This window comes from Lepidochelys kempii, chromosome 3 (assembly GCF_965140265.1).
Source record: "Lepidochelys kempii isolate rLepKem1 chromosome 3, rLepKem1.hap2, whole genome shotgun sequence".
Lineage (NCBI taxonomy): Eukaryota > Metazoa > Chordata > Testudines > Cheloniidae > Lepidochelys > Lepidochelys kempii.
In genome coordinates, this window is record NC_133258.1 from 116,657,781 (window position 1) to 116,675,494 (window position 17,714).

The window sequence follows — 17,714 nt, forward strand, 5'->3', positions numbered from 1 at the left end:
TCATTTTGTCCGAAACTACATTTTTCAATTTAAAAAAGGTTAGACAGAACATTTTTGAACAGCCCTTTATTCCTTCTTTCTCCCCTTCTATTGTTTGTTACACCCACTTTTACATCTTCATTGAAACTAGACTGTAAGCTCTGTGAAACAGGGCCCATTTCTTTATTATGTATTTGTTCAGTCAATGCCTTGTACAATGGGGTATCTTGACAGGGGTCTTTGGGCACTATTGTAATACAAATAACTATTATCATTATGAGTACGATGAACACATTATTGTTGTTGTTATTATTATTAACAAGCACAATAACTAGGATTATGAATTGAGACACACAAAAGTCAAGACAGAACAAAGTTAAAAGTTTTCATAGAAAAATTTTACTCTTCTAGAATGCACAGATTCTAATCTGTATGTGAAATTTTGCATTTAGCTGTCTAACTAGTAATCGCAAATATTACATAAGTTCAGTGTGGGTGAGTTATTGTTATTAGGGGTATATTTTCTTTTTGACAGAATATGAGCTGGAGAGCGGCATGCTATTATTTATCAAGAACTTTTGTGACATAAAGGTATTAGTTAGTAGATGAAATAATAGTTTGTCTTAATAATCTTGACAATCTGCATCTTCTCTGGTGGGTTAATGTGTAATTCCAGCTTTTTAGGACTATAAAGGTATAAAGCCACATTTGGCTGTCTGTTACACTGTTGTCAATCTAAAATCAATGGAATTACTTTGGATTTACACTGTTGTCGAGCAGAATTTGGCCTTGGTGCCTCAACTGGAGTGCTCAGATGTAATTCTTTTAACTTAAATGTGCTTTCACGAAGGGGAGCACAGACATGATAGAGCCAGCCCCGTGACTTTTGTACAGCACATAATGTAGCCACTTATAAATCTTACTTTAGATGTAATCCTGTCTGATATTGGCAGTTCCATTTTTTAAAAAGGGGAGGAGGGTGATCTATTGTGTGTTTATCTATTGACTGAGATACACCAAATGGACATTGTCTTTTCTAAGAGCAAAGTAAATGAAACGTGTTACAGTGAATTTAATAAGCTCCAAAGGTGACATAACATAAAGGAAGATTCTACTTTGAAAAGTGACTCTGTAAAATTGGCAGATTACAATTGCAGATGAAAACTGCTCCCATTTATAAGGGGGAAAATAGTTTGTTTAACTACCAGCTCTCTTCAAATTCAATTTGGGATGTGAAAGTCAAGCTGGGTTCTTTCTGACTCATGATTCATTATCCCCAGTAAAAAGTATACCAGCCAGATTCTTCCTTTAGTTATACCTGTGCCCCCACAGTGTTTTCAAATTCTGATCCAAATGATATTTCTAGAACCATATGGAAGACAATGGGATTGCAGGGAGGAAGGGAAAAAAGATGGGGCAACTTTCAGATTTGAAAATAAACTGGGTTGAACAAATATTAAACAAATTCAGCTCCAGGTTGCTCAAGATGCGTTTAGATTACGATGGGGTGGGGAGTGCCAGGGCCTTCTCTCCTCTCCACCTCCCAGCACCTTGCTCCTGCTCTTGAACGGGTTTCCCTCTCGATTCCTCCTTCCTCAGGACTGTTCAATGTGTAGCCCCTTGTCACTCCCAGCTTCTGTGTCTGTCTCCGTTCAGGTTTCAGAGTAGCAGCCGTGTTAATCTGTATTCGCAAAGAGAAAAGGAGTACTTGTGGCACCTTAGAGACTAACCAATTTATTTGAGCATGAGCTTTCGTGAGCTACAGCTCACTTCATCGGATGCATACTGTGGAAACTGCAGAAGACATTATATACACAGAGACCATGAAACAATACCTCCTCCCACCCCACTCTCCTGCTGGTAATAGCTCATCCAAACTGACCACTCTCCCTACAATGTGTATGATAATCAAGGTGGGCCATTTCCAGCACAAATCCAGGGTTTAACAAGAACGTCTTGGGGGGGGGGGGTAGGAAAAAACAAGGGGAAATAGGTTACCTTGCATAATGACTTAGCCACTCCCAGTCTCTGTTCAAGCCTAAGTTAATTGTATCCAATTTGCAAATGAATTCCAATTCAACAGTTTCTCGCTGGAGTCTGGATTTGAAGTTTTTTTGTTGTAATATCGCAACTTTCATGTCTGTAATCGCGTGACCAGAGAGATTGAAGTGTTCTCCGACTGGTTTATGAATGTTATAATTCTTGACATCTGATTTGTGTCCATTTAGTCTTTACGTAGAGACTGTCCAGTTTGACCAATGTACATGGCAGAGGGGCATTGCTGGCACATGATGGAATATATCACATTGGTGGATGTGCAGGTGAACGAGCCTCTGATAGTGTGGCTGATGTTATTAGGCCCTGTGATGGTGTTCCCTGAATAGATATGTGGGCACAGTTGGCAACGGGCTTTGTTGCAAGGATAGGTTCCTGGGTTAGTGGTTCTGTTGTGTGGTATGTGGTTGTTGGTGAGTATTTGCTTCAGGTTGCGGGGACTGGCCTATCTCCCAAGATTTGTGAGAGTGTTGGGTCATCCTTCAGGATAGGTTGTAGATCCTTAATAATGCGTTGAAGGAGTTTTAGTTGGGGGCTGAAGGTGACGGCTAGTGGCATTCTGTTATTTTCTTTGTTAGGCCTGTCCTGTAGTAGGAGACTTCTGGGAACTCTTCTGGCTCTATCAATCTGTTTCTTCACTTCCACAGGTGGGTATTGTAGTTGTAAGAATGCTTGATAGAGATCTTGTAGTTGTTTGTCTCTGTCTGAAGGGTTGGAGCAAATGCGGTTGTATCGCAGAATTTGGCTGTAGACGATGGATCGTGTGGTGTGATCAGGGTGAAAGCTGGAGGCATGTAGGTAGGAATAGCGGTCAGGAGGTTTCCGGTATAGGTTGGTGTTTATGTGACCATCGTTCATTAGCATTGTAGTGTCCAGGAAGTGGATCTCTTGTGTGGACTGGTCCAGGCTGAGGTTGATGGTGGGATGGAAATGGTTGAAATCATGGTGGAATTCCTCAAGGGCTTCTTTTCCATGGGTCCAGATGATGAAGATGTCATCAATATAGCGCAAGTATGCCAACATTTTTATGGCTGACTTAGAACAATGCTTCCTCAGCTCTCATCCTCTAACTCCCCTACTCTACTTGCGCTATATTGATGACATCTTCATCATCTGGACCCATGGAAAGAATTATAACATTCATAAACCAGTCGAAGAACACTTCAATCTCTCTGGTCACGCGATTACAGACATGAAAGTTGTGATATTACAACAAAAAAACCTTCAAATCCAGACTCCAGCGAGAAACTGTTGAATTGGAATTCATTTGCAAATTGGATACAATTAACTTAGGCTTGAATAGAAACTGGGAGTGGCTAAGTCATTATGCAAGGTAACCTATTTCCCCTTGTTTTTTCCTACCCCCTCCCCCAAGACATTCTTGTTAAACCCTGGATTTGTGCTGGAAATGGCCCACCTTGATTATCATACACATTGTAAGGAGAGTGGTCACTTTAGATAAGCTATTAGCAGCAGGAGAGTGGGGTGGGAGGAGGTATTTTTTCATGCTTTATGTGTATATAAAAAGATCTTCTACATTTTCCACAGTACGCATCCGATGAAGTGAGCTGTAGCTCATGAAAGCTTATGTCAAATAAATTGGTTAGTCTCTATGGTGCCACAAGTACTCCTTTTCTCTTTGTCTCCTTTCAGTCGCCCTCCACCCATCCTGTCTGTCTGTGCACCCCTTTCCTACACACAAACCCACATATGACTGCAAAAATTACTTTGCAACATGAAGACAAAACTTTACCATGTGCCTAACAGCACCATTGTATGTTTCATCCTCAACAGTTGATGTGCATACATCCTTTCTTTGGGATCCTTCAGTGTACAATAGAATTACTTCATAGGGCTGTGTCAGATTTTCCCATCATGTATGAAAAGAAAATACAGTCCCTGATGTCCTCCAAAATATTCATATGCTTGTTACTTTCTCCCAGGTTTAACAATCTGCACGATGGTAAGCACAGAGCCTGTGAGAATATGATGCCATCCTTTTTCCAGCCAACACTGGATTTTCAGCCTAAGAAAACAATACCTTGTTGAGGACAGAGTGCAGGAAGATGTGTGTTGCAATGCATTTTTACCACAGATTCATATGCAGGCAGAGGATCAGGTGTTTGTTTTTATAGACAGCACTGTGAATCTTTAACTAGAGCTGGTTAAATAATATTCACAAAGAATAGATTTGTTTTTTTTTCTGTCAGTTGTCAAATTACTCACAAATAGTTGTTTTAACTATTCAACCAGCTCTATACATGTTGAAATCACTAACTTCTAATTCTGAGTCATATAATTCAGTTAGTACTGTCTGACATATTCATGGTGGAATTATGTCTGTTCAAAAAAGAATTGAGGCCTTTATTTTTTATACTTTCTCCCTTTATTCATTTGCTTGCCATCTTTAGAAGTACTCCTTGAGAAACAGCTGCTGAAAGAATACTGAAATGTCCTTCCAAAAACAATATTAATACATAAACTGGCAAGGGTGATCGTTAATAATGTTGTTTTAATTTTATGTAGCTACTACTCAGGGCAGGTTAGCATTTGCAAAGTAAACTAACAATGCTGGGTGATAGCTCTGTAGCTGAAATCTCTTGGATCTGATGCATTTTGAAATTAAATATAAGTATATATACTAAATCCAAGTTGTATGTATGACACTATGTGAATTGGCTCACACTGGAGTATAGTGTTGTCGCAGAAATGACCTTTACCCTACTTTCCCAAGTGTAAACAAGCTCTCTATTTTTTTTTAAGAGCGATTTGGCAACAGTCAAGCTATCCTCTCTTTGATGCAGTTTGAAGCTGTGGGGAAAAATCCAGTGGGCCTAAAACTTCCCAAGTAGGCCTAAAACTTTGGTCAAGCTCTGGCCTGGGTTTGTGTGCCGGTGTGAATGAGTCGAGTAAGTGAGGGTCACAGGAAGACGCCCAGAGCACTCTACAAGGCCAAATGGTCCGTGACCAGAGTTGTCTCTAACACAAGCCCTGTGGCCGCACCAAGAAGGGTCAAAGTAAGACCATGACCCTGGCGGTTTCTCTCTGCATGGCATGACCTGTGAGGGGACTGTCCAGCTCTAGGAGTGTGTGACCCCATCTCTTCCATCCTTGGGTGGTCTGTTCCCGCACTCTCTTTCCTCCCCTGTGTCTGGCTCCCTCCTGGGGCGGTTGAGATACAAGCCACTGACTGGTCTGAAAGCCTCAACTGAAGCAACAGAGTACGCGTCAGCCGATGTTCTTTGCGGAGACGGGCTGTAGGATAGTGGTGGATGTCCTAAACAAGCCTTACCGGTGTGAAAGTTCTCCGGGTACTGGGAGCCGGTGGTCCAAGGTGGCCTCCGCCTCGCCAGAAAGGTACTCGGACTGGACCAGGAAGGTTACTGGGGGACCGATCACCTCGCCAAAGGGCACATGGTTTATGTTTTGTCTGTGTCTGTCTGTGCAGTAATAGTTTAGTTCATCAGAATGGGGGCTGGTGAGTCTAATTAGAGCATTGTCACCCCAAAAGGTACCCCAGCCTATTACATGTATATTAATTACAGTCCCTCTACTTGCAAGTTTTTGAAAAAATGGAATTGGTACTCAAGAGACAATTCCATCTTGCAGTTTCCTGTAAAGGCAAGTTTTGACCTTGACAAGATTGTGCACCTCCAGGGTGCCTTTCTTGCCAACCGTGTTGGACCAAGCCAAATGGAAGCATATTTTGATTGGTATGGAGAAACAGAAAAACGGTGCCATGAATCTCAAACAAGGAGTCTCAAGGACTCCTAGGAGAAACTTAAATTGCAGTTAAAAGAAACCAAAGAGAAATTTGGTTTCTCTCCCCGACCCCCAGCCGGCCATCCAACTCCCCTCTACCCCTCAAAGCCCCTACAGAAATGCCCCACCGCCCCACCTGAGGACTTAATAGATTTTTACTTGGAAAACAGACAGCTGGTTGCTCCTATTGCCCCTATGTCATTTCGGCCACCTGGGTCAGCAGGCAGCCTTTCGCCCGGGCAGGGTGGAACAGGTGGGGAGACTGAGAGGTCGCCTCCACCGGAGTATGGTCAAGAGACGGAGGTTGACTCCACTGTCCCAGGTTCCCCATCCCAAACCAAGGCATGATCCCCATCAACCTCTCTCATGGATTCCTCTGGGAGTACAGTTACTACCTTAGAAAATACACACAATCCTACCTGGGCAGATTTGAATCAGCTTTTGAGGAGAGTCTTGATCAGGAAGACACTGAACCACATTTTCGAAGAGGCAAAATGGCCCAAAACTGACCCAGGTAGTGGGAACTTAGAAAGGCTTAGAAATGAAGTCTGCCCGAAAAAGGCAGATTGGACCAAAATTAGCGCTTGTAAATAAAATAAAGGAGAGAACCCTGCTGATTATATGCAGTGCCTTAAACAGATGTTCGAAAGGTATTCAGATATAGACAACGCAGAGAATGATGCTGAACAAGCTATCATGGCTGCTTTTGTCCAGGGACTAAATCCCCAGTTGGGCGACCTGCTAAAAATAGGCATTGTGGACTGGGAGGGAAAAGGCCTGAAGGAAATCCTATCATCAGCCCTGCATTACCATCATCAGTTAGAAAAGAAAAAAGAGGACACTGAAAATAAATTAATGACCGTCCAAATCCAAAATGCACAAGGGTTTCGCACTAACCACCAAATGCGGGGAAGACGGGGGAGGCAAAACAGAGGTCCCTATCAACCACCCAGTTACCCAGGGACAAAGTAATAACACTTGTCATTACTGTAAACAGGAGGGACACTGGAAAAATTATTGTCTCTATCACAGTGCCCCCCAGACCAGGGCTTGTCCACCAACCACACCTGTCTTTCCGCTGCCACTTCCTTCCCCTGCACCAGCTTTCCCTCAAGACCGCTAGGATAGCCAGGAGATGGGTAATATCATTGCTTCGCTTATTCCTTTAGACCAGACTGGGCCATATGTAAACTGTATGATAAATGGCACTCCTACTTCTTGTTTGTTAGACATTGGTGCTGCACAATCCACTCTCCACACTAGCGATTTTCCTTCTCTCCCTGTAACCTCTGAAATAATAAATGCAGTGGGAGTGGGCAACACTCACCCCATCTCCTCACCTCTGACCGTATCTATTGGCCCTCTATCCAACCAACATGCTTTCCTTCTCAGTCCTTGTTCACTGGCTAACTTTTTGGGAAGGGACTTGCTGTGCAAATTGAATTGTACCATCTATTGCACCCCGGACGGAGTGTACTTAGATGTCCTGGATTCAGGACACAATGAGGTTTTGGCAGTTTTGCAGACGGACCCCTCTGAGGGGCAGGCCGGCTCCAGCCCTTCCTTGTTGCCACAGGAACTGCTGGCTAAGGTTCCTCCTTCCTTGAGGGCTAAACATGCCAACCAGGTTGGGTGCATTAGGACTGCCTAGCTGGTTGTAATTCACCTGAATCCGGCAAAACATCTTCCTAGAGGACAGCAGTACTCTCTCTCAAAGCAAGCTCTTATTCAACCAGAAGTTATTGTTCCTACCGTTAGCGAATGTAACACCCCTATCCTGCTGGTAAGAAAGCCTGGCAAGCAAGCTTGGTGCTTTGTTCAGGATCTCCAGGCTGTAAATGCTTCTGTTCTCCCAACCTTCCCAGTTGTTCCCAACCCTGCTACTATCCTTTCCTATATCCCGCATTCCACTGTATACTTTATCGTTGTGGATATCTGTTCGGCTTTCTTCTCTATCCCTATTGATAAAGATAGCCAATATCTGTTTGCCTTTACCTATCAAGGGCTTCAATATTCTTGGACCAGGTTGCCCCAAGATATACTGAATCGCCCACTTTGTTCTCCCGGGTCCTTAAAAAGGATCTCAATGACATTAAGTTCCCAGTATGGTCCACTCTGATCCAGTACATAGATGACCTGCTACTAGCATCCTTGTCCTTGGAAGCCTCAAAAATTGATTCCCTTACGTTACTGCAGGCTCTAGCCCAAAAGGGTCATAAAGCCTCCAAGTCCAAACTGCAACTCTGTCTGCCCAGAGTCCATTATTTGGGACATGATATTTCAGCTGGAGAAAGGCACTTGTCCTCTGCGCAAATACAAGATATCCTCCAGGTCCCTAGACCAACCACTTAGAAGCAAATGAGCAGCTTCCTAGGTATGGCCGGGTACTGTAAGCAATGGATCCTTGGGTATGCAGCGATTGTCAGGCCCTTACAAGAGCTAACTCATGACAAGGTCTGTGAGCCCCTTCCATGATCCACTAAAGCCAAAAAGGCTTTCGCTCAGATTAAGGAAGTTCTTACCAGGTCCCCCGCTTTAGGCCTGCCGGATTATCAGAAACCTTTTACACTTTATTGCCATGAAAAGGAGGGAATAGCCTTGGGGGTCCTTACCCAAAGTCATGGTGATAAACAACACCCTGTAACATATTATAGCATGCCCGTGGACCCTGTAGCGGCTGGACTCCCTCCTTGCCTTCGGGTGATAGCTCCCGCCACTTCTCTTGTGGAGGCTTCTGCTACTCTCATTTTAAAATCCCCTCTATCTGTTGCCGTCCCACATGCTGTAACCACCCTACTTTCAAAAAGCAAAACCCAACATCTAATTCCAGACTAACCAAGTATGAGATGTTGCTTTTAAATGCTTCAAATGTAACCCTTACCCGCTGTCCCGTCCTCAATCCCGCTTCCCTGCTGCCCACGGCAGCTAAGGGAGAGTTTCATAATTGTTTAACGGTAACAATGGAGCTTTCCACCCCTAGAGTGGACCTGAAGAACACCCCACTTCACAACCCTGAATTGCTTTTTTATACAGATGGATCCTGCCTTAGAAATCCTATGGGTCTACTCATGACTGGCTATGCGGTTTGATCCGAACACGAGCCTGTAGAGGCCCATTCTCTCCTGGGAGCTCACTCAGCTCAAGTCACAGAACTTGTCGCCCTTACCTGTGCATGTACCTTAGCTAAGGAAAAATCAGTTACCATCTACACCAACTCCTGATATGCCTTTGGAGTGGTTCATGACTACGGGCAACTATGGAAATACCGAGGGTTTCTCGCTTTGGGGGAGGGCAAGGATTAGTAATGGGTCTTTTGTTAATGCTCTCCTCTCTGCCCTACAGCTCCCTTCCACCATTGCTATTGTAAAATGTGCTGCTCACCAAAAACTTTATGATGATGTTACTAGAGGAAATGCACTGGCAGATGCTACTGCCAGACAGGCGGCCCTTTCCGGGTCTCCGGCTCCCTTTGAATTTGTGTTTTTCAGTGCACAACTCCCCTCCATGCCTACCTCTCTCCATGATTTAGCTCTGGTACAGGATTCATCCCCAGGCTTTGAGAAGGACAAATGGAGGCGGGATGGATGCTCCTTGCATCCAGATGGTTTGTGGCACTCCCCAGATGGCTGCCTGGTGGCGCCCAAAAGTCTACTCCCCCATCTTGCTTGTGCGTCCCATGCAATGGCACATGTGAGCAAGGGAGGAACGATTGCCTCAGTACTGCATCATTGGTATGCCCCAAATTTTTCCATTATGGCACAGCAGTACTGTGATTCTTGTCCGATCTGCCTGGCCCACAACAGTGGCAGGCCAGTATGGACAAAACTAGCAGAGCACCCCGCCCCATGGGTACCCTTTGTAAGTACCCAGGTTGATTTTATCAATATGCCAAAGTGCTGCTCTTATGAATATGTCCTTGTTTGTGTTTGTATGTATTCTGGTTGGTTAGAGGCCTACCCTTGTGCTAAGGCCAACTCCATTACCGTAGCAAAAAAACTGTTAAGGGACCTTATGTCTCGGTTTGGTCTACCTCTCTCCGTCAACAGTGACCAAGGTACCCATTTCACAGGCCAAATTATGCAACAAATTTGCAAGGCCCTTAACATAACTCAATAGCTACATTGTGCTCCTCACCCCCAGAGTGCGGGGGCAGTTGAGTGCAAAAATGGGGAATTGAAAAATAAACTCTCCAAGATCTGTGCTGAAACCAACCTAAAATGGCCTGATACCCTACCCCTTGTTCTCATATATATGAGAAGCACACCCTCGCGCAAACATGGCCTGTCCCCACATGAAATCCTCATGGCCAGACCTATGAGAATGCCAATGCCCCTTTCCCCGCTACCAGGCCAATTGGATCTGCAATTAAATGATGATACTATTATGGCCTATTGCAAGGCACTAATTCAGTGCGTCAGGTCTATTCACCCACAGGTGCAAAGTGCCCTGCCTGAACCGGCTGATTCTCTGTGCCACCCGCTGCTGCCTGGAGATTGGGTCTACATCAAAGTACACCAGAGAAAGACCTCCCTGGAGCCCTGGTGGAAAGGCCCATATCAGATCCTACTGACCACCCACTGCAAGAAAACAATGCCACCTCTGGACTCAGACGCTGGGGATTTCCAACCAGCAAATCCGGTTCCTGAAAACCACCAGAGCAACCATGACAACAACCCTGCTTCAAACCCCAAGAGGCAATCTAGGTACAATCTCAGAAAAAGAAAGTGATACCTGCAGTGACTCGCCTTTATAGCCAGCTGAAGTGTCGGCCTGCTGGTAAGAGGGACCCCAGAGACCAAAATAAAGCCTTTAGAAGTCCACTGGAGAGCCTAGCACCCGCTGGCACTTGGCTGCCATGACCAACCCCACAGACAAAGTAAGGGAATCGGTCATGGTGCGAAAATGGCTGATGCCTTCTATTCGGTTCGTATGTGCAACTATGTTCTTGCTACTATTGTTGAATTTTCATGATACTGTTATGTTCTTTTGGATGGACAAATCCACCAGCCATTCATCAACAACAAAACCCTTTGAAGGACTGGGTGCAGTGCCAGTGACCTCCCCCTTGTATAATGTTAAACCATGGACATTCCAAGAAAGGAGGAGGAACATCCGTTCTGCTGAAACCAAGGTACAAGGATTCCTAACCACAAAGGTCATTGAGAACTGGCCCTGGTGGAAGAGATTGAGTAATGTACACTGGCAAGGAGGGAGTTGTGGACTTTTTGCTTGGGAATGCAGTATTACTTGGTATTTAGGGTTTCTTCCGGGGGCAGCAAATTGTGCCATTGGGCAAGTACCGCAGGGATGTACTGCTCTCCCTAACTGGCTCCCAGAAAATGAATATCCAAAACACCTTGCTACCCCAACCGTCCCTTCCTCCATTAACCTCACCACCACCACTCCCACAACCTACCCAAATATAGACGATACTGTATATTCAAATGAAACTCAATGGCCAAAACCTTCACATTTAAGTGATTTATAGAAGTTTTGTTCCGAGAAATTATTTTTTAATATTCGGGACTGTTCATATGAGCGAATGATTGAGTGGAGAACCGATGGGGTGGTGGAAATAGAAATATATGATATCACTGCCACTGAGCCCCAAACGTTAAAAATTGAAATTGTTGGGGCCCATAGTGGGACAGATATGATGGCCATTCCCAGAGTTTGTAGCATGCTAAGCAAAAAGGGCCCTTATTGTTATTTGGTCACCCAACTGATAAATAATCAAACAAGTACCCAAAAAGTTTGTTCCGCTGCTGAAAAAATTACCTGTACTGAAAATGTCCCAATAACCAATAATTTAAACTGTACCATATAGCAGTACACCCTGTCCTATGCTATTGATGCTGGGGCCTCTCAAGAGTATATAAGGGTGTTCAGCCATCAAATGTGGTAAAATACTTCATCAAAGAGAGATGGGTTGGAGTTTTGATGGACTGTAATTAAAGCTACATTAGGGACTATAAAATTTTCACTACCCTTATGTAGTTTTCAGATTACCTCTACAGATCCAAATTGCTCTAAAGGGGCTGCCATCAGGTTAGCACAGCAAAGGGCCTGGGTTTCCGCTAGAAAAAGGAGGGACTTGACTGGACACTTATGGGATGGCGCAAATAGCATAGCTGCAATCTGGAATATCCATAAAAGTCAACAACATGAGGAAAAATTGGGACAGCTGGAAAAAGCTACAGGCCTTATTACTGAAGCACAGCTAGCCCTGGTTCAGGCTGGTGTCGGTGAATTATATGTTATCTCTGCCCTTAGCTCAATGACCCAAAAGCTGTTAACAGAGATGGTACTGGTATCACCAAAGCTGGAAAGGCATTGCAGTAGGATCTGGCCTGTTCAGAGGTTCAGGATTTTCTGAATGAACAACTCACGGCCATTCAGGGGGATCTTGAGCATCAGGCATGGCCCACTGCCCATACAAATACCTCAGGAGTTCCATCTAATCTGTGGTCGTGGAGGCATACTTGGCGATTTTCTAAATGGAAATGCAGATGTTCACAGTGCTCCTTCCAAGCATATGGGCCGGTCGGAGGGGTATGGGCTCCCACCTACGGAATCCTGCCAGGTCCGTGGGGAGGATGCATGTGGGATTGGATAATTCACCGAGACATTTGGGATCTTGAACTACCTGGTATGCCCAGCCGATTTGTAGTCAGTGCTCCTGGAATAATGCCCGACATTTGGGTAGGGATTGGAAGTCAATGGACACTCTGGCCGTTAGAACCCCCTCAATGTCAATGTGTTCGTAAACTAAAACCGGGAGAGGTTGTCACTGTTCATGACATTTGTTGGGAGGGTATGGGATGCGGGACTACCCTGACAGGACACCTACTTTTCCAAGTTAATGATAGCTATGTGCATGTTGAGAGCACTACCTTGAATGATGTACACTTTAATCTCACCACAACCGCTGGCAATCATATCATTCATTCGCCTGTGGATAAAATTCTATAATTAGCCCTTAGGTTCCAAATACCTTTTAATTGGACTATTTTAGTACCTGACAGATTCCAAAATTTGCTTTCAATCCTACCAGAGGTTCAGAATATTTCCGAATTACAAGGACAAACTCACATGTTCCAGAATATATATCAAGCTGAAAAGAATGTCTTTTATACTGCCTATAGAATGTCTACTTTGTGTATCCAGACTGATATATTGTGTTTTGTGACTAAAGCTATACACCAATCCCAGCCACATTATATTATCACTGTGGGAATGTTGTTGCTTTTATTGCTGTTTAGCATAGGGTTATGTTATTGTTGCTGTAATAGATGTATCTATCGTTGCCTATCCAGCCCTAGGCCTGCCAACCTCGGTTCAAGAGAGCAGGTGACACTAATGGTTGTAAATGAAATGTATGACACAGTTGGGGCAGAAGAACAGGAGGACGAAAAGGAGGAAATTAACAAGCTCATGGCCATAGAAGTTTAGGCCCAATTGGTGGTGCCAGAAAAGGCATGAAAGGAGGGAATGTGGGGAAAAATCCAGTGGGCCTAAAACTTCCCAAGTAGGCCTAAAACTTGGTCAAGCTAACTGTGTGTGTAAAAGCATAAGTAGAGGCTGAGGAAAATTCCACTGTGGTAGTTGCAACAGAATAGCTTAGGAAATGTAACCCTAACAGTTAGAAATTAGGGAAGACTCTCTAACTGCAAAGAACAACCTGTCAATAACAGGAAAAGCTTGTTTTGTTATATCCCAAATAAGGAAAACTACTGTTAGAGCCTATACTATATGCCAAATAAGGAAAACCCTGTTAAAGGAAGTGTGCTTAACAAATTGTGGTTTTCAGCTATATAAACTCCTGTATTTTCTGCTTACGTAGAGCAGCTATTGCTGACTCTCCCTGTATACGTACACTTGAATAAAGCGCTTCAGGCATTTCTGATTTCAAACACAAAGCGTGGTTAATTTTCCACCACAAAGTGTATATTTATAGCTTATCAATTGTAGTCTACCTAAGTAATGACTAACATAGCATCATCAATTTCCCATGGCCCAAGGGGAAGAAAATGAAATTTATTATATGCATATATGCATCTTGATTGTGCTGGTCGGCACTGGTAATGAAAGATAATTAGAATATTTATTGTTTCAGAGTAGCAGCCGTGTTAGGCTGTATCTGCAAAAAGAAAATAAGTAATTGTGGCACCTTAGAGACTAACAAATTTATTTGAGCATAAGCTTTCGTGAGCTACAGCTCACTTCATCAGATGCATGCCGTGGAAAATACAGTGGAGAGATTTATATACACAGAGAACATGAAACAATGGGTGTTACCATACACACTGTAACAAGAGTGATCAGGTAAGGTGAGCTATTACCAGCAGGAGAGAAAAAAGCCTTTTGTAGTGATAATCAAGGTGGGCCATTTCCAGCAGTTAACAAGAATGTGTGAGGAACAGTGGGCGGGGGGGGGGAGAATAACATGGGGAAATAGTTTTACTTTGTGTAATGACCCATCCACTCCCAGTCTTTATTCAAGACTAACTTAATGGTGTCCAGTTTGCAAATTAATTCCAATTCAGCAGTCTCTCATTGGAGTCTGTTTTTGAAATTTTTTCGTTGTAATATTGAGACTGTTAGACCTGTAATCGAGTGACCAGAGAGATTGAAGTGTTCTCCACCTGGTTTTTGAATGTTATAATTCTTGACGTCTGATTTGTGTTTACAGAAAGGAGTGCACTTTCAGCTGTATCCCCTTGTTAGCAAAAAGACTGTTATGAAGAAAGCAAATTATAAAATGCTCTATCATCATGCCCCGTATGCAGACATTCAGCATATCACTAACAGCTAGAATCACAAGGGGGACTTTGGTGCCTAACTACGAAGTCCAGCATTTAGGTATCACTGTCACAAAACCGTCCCCCTCTCAGCTGCCACCTGACCTTGCAATTGCATAAGTACAGCAGCACATGTAAATTGGCTTTGTAGCAGTCTGGATTTCATAAACAAGATTTAGTTAAATTAAAGTATCCTTATGCTGTCATTCATTTGAGAGAGACAAGGTGGGCGAGGTAGTGTGATTATTATTACCTCACCCACCTTGTCTAATATCATGGGGGCCAATGCAGATACTACAATACTGCATACATTAATTTGAGAGTCTTTTTGGTTCAGATTCAGAAGATGAATGAGCAGAGCTGTGATGAAACCCAAAGCCAGGTGTGCTCACTAAGAACCCTTTTGGCAGCCTTGGACAAGGTTTGGAGTGACTGAGTGGGCTGGAACACAGTACTCTCAACCTAAATCTGTGAGAAATGTAGTGGTTTCAGCTTAGTTTCGCTAGTCCAAAGTAAAACTGAATGGACATGAATCCATGGGAACCGCAATAGAAAAGTGGTCCTCATGCACTCTTCTGAACCAAAAGGGCAGAGCTTCACTCAGCTCTGCACATGAATATTTCCACTACATCCCAGGGTGTTCATAACAAGGGCAATAGAAATATTGAGCACAGAAAAATTACAGCTCTTGAGATTTTGGTTTTAATTCAGTGGGCTCCACAAAATAAAACCATTTTTAAACAAAAATTTAGAGCTGAGATTTAATTGCCCGATTTCCACTAATTTTAAAGGGAATAAGCATCTAAATCCTCTGAACGGCTTTGAAAATCTCAGGCTATGAGTAAAACTTTCAAAAGTGACTTTGGAGCCCATTTTCAAAAGTGACCTTGCTACATAAGTTTCACTGAAACTCCATGGGATTTAGGCTCCTAAGTGCCTTAGTAATTTTCAAAATGGGATTTGTAAGCCTGTATCTCTTAGGGTAACATTTTCAAAAGCCCCTATTTCTTTTCCTATTGCAAAACCAGCCTTCCCAATGTTAATCAGTGTGTGTCTGCCATATACTGTTGACCCAGCCTTGCAAAGAACACCCTACATAAATAATAGCAGCAACCGCAAAAAAATATGGACTCTAAACTAATTTTCAATAATGTGTGAACTAGCCTTTCCTTCACCCTGTTAACTTCACAACAATCGGAGGCCTGATCCACACTCAAAAATTGGGTTATTTACCCACCTACTAACACTCAAACTCTTCCAAACCCCACCTCCATCCCGGGCACCTTCCTGAGGCATATGGCACAACTGAAGTTGTGTGCCCTCCTGAGCTGAAGCATTGCAGCGCTAAGGCATTGACTGTCTTAAACAAAAGTCCCCTTGCTTTTTTCTTCACCCCTAGGTGGGGCAGGGTCCTCTCATAACTCCAGTCAGGCTCCGTGTTCCCTGGTCTGGAATCCTCCTGGGGTCTCAGCTGGTTCTCAGTAGTCAGTGCTGGGTTGGATCCTTCTCTCTGCTACATGCTGGTCACTGCAGTGCTGGAGCTGCCTACTCTATGCAGCTGAGCCTCAGAACAGTGAAAAAACTCCCATAGGAGGAAGTGGGAGTCTAGCAGTGCAGCTCTCTTAGCGTCCAGACTCAAAGTGAAACTAAACACACTTTGTAAAGTCATTGTTCTGGTGGACAGCTTGTTCGGATCACTTGAGCAGAAGCCTCCCTATTGGCCCCATCAGGAGTCTCTAGTTCCTTCTGTCCCCAGCCCTAACTCAGCATGGTGGTAAATAGGGTCTGAGGGCTTTGGTAGCCATGTAGGGAACTCCTATAGGCTCACACCAGAGCTTCAGGAGATGGCAATCTCCAGGTGAGGTTTACATAAGCAAGTGCTTAAATGCTGTCCCGAATAGAATAGGCATGTGCTTAAGTGAATTCCCATACTGGGGCCTACAGCAGAACATCACTGGCCCACTGCCACATTTACAAGTTTATTTCAGCTTGGTTCTTGGAGATGTTCCTTTTACTTTCCCAATCTCTCTTCCTCTTTGTCAAGGTTCCTCCCCAACTCCGAACTCTAGGGTACAGATGTGGGGACCTGCATGAAAACCTCCTAAGCTTACTTTTACCAGCTTAGGTTAAAACTTCCCCAAGGTACAAATTAATTTTATCTTTTGTCCTTGGAATAACCACTGCCACCACCAAACTCTAATGGGGTTTACTGGGAAACATAGTTTGGACATGTCTTTCCCCCCAAAATCCTCCCAACCCTTGCACCCCACTTCCTGGGAAAGGTTTGGTAAAAATCCTCACCAATTTGCATAGGTGACCACAGACCCAAACCCTTGGATCTGAGAACAATGAAAAAACATTCAGTTTTCTTACAAGAAGACTTTTAATAGAAATAGAAGTAAATAGGAGTAAAGGAATCACCCCTGTAAAATCAGGATGGTAGATACCTTACAGGGTAATTAAATTCAAAACATAGAGAATCCCTCTAGGCAAAACCTTAAGTTACAAAAAAGACACACAGACAGAAATAGTCATTCTATTCAGCACAATGCTTTTCTCAGCCATTTAAAGAAATCATAATCTAACGCATACCTAGCTAGATTACTTACTAAAGTTCTAAGACTCCATTCCTGTTCTATCCCCGGCAAAGCAGCATACCAACAGAGAGACCCTTTGTTTCTCTCCCTCCTCCCAGCTTTTGAAAGTATCTTGTCTCCTCATTGGTCATTTTGGTCAGGTGTCAGCGAGGTTACCTTTAGCTTCTTAACCCTTTACAGGTGAGAGGATTTTTCCTCTGGCCAGGAGGGATTTTAAAGGGGTTTACCCTTCCCTTTATATTTATGACACTCTTTAATAACTGCAATGGATGATGGGCACATGGAGTGGGGATATCAAAGGTGCCCAAATGACTCAGTCCCACTGACTGTGCTCTTATTTGTAAAACCCCACTCAGGGCTCCTTTTTTCTTGATGCTGCTACTACAAGTACTGACAAGTGGAGAATGTGGATCTTTGCAAAGTCCCCTCTAAACACAAATTAGAAATCTTGTATTTTAAACGGTTAAGAACTATCCGCACTCAGTAAATCATTCTGACTGAAGAACTGTGTTAATCAAAA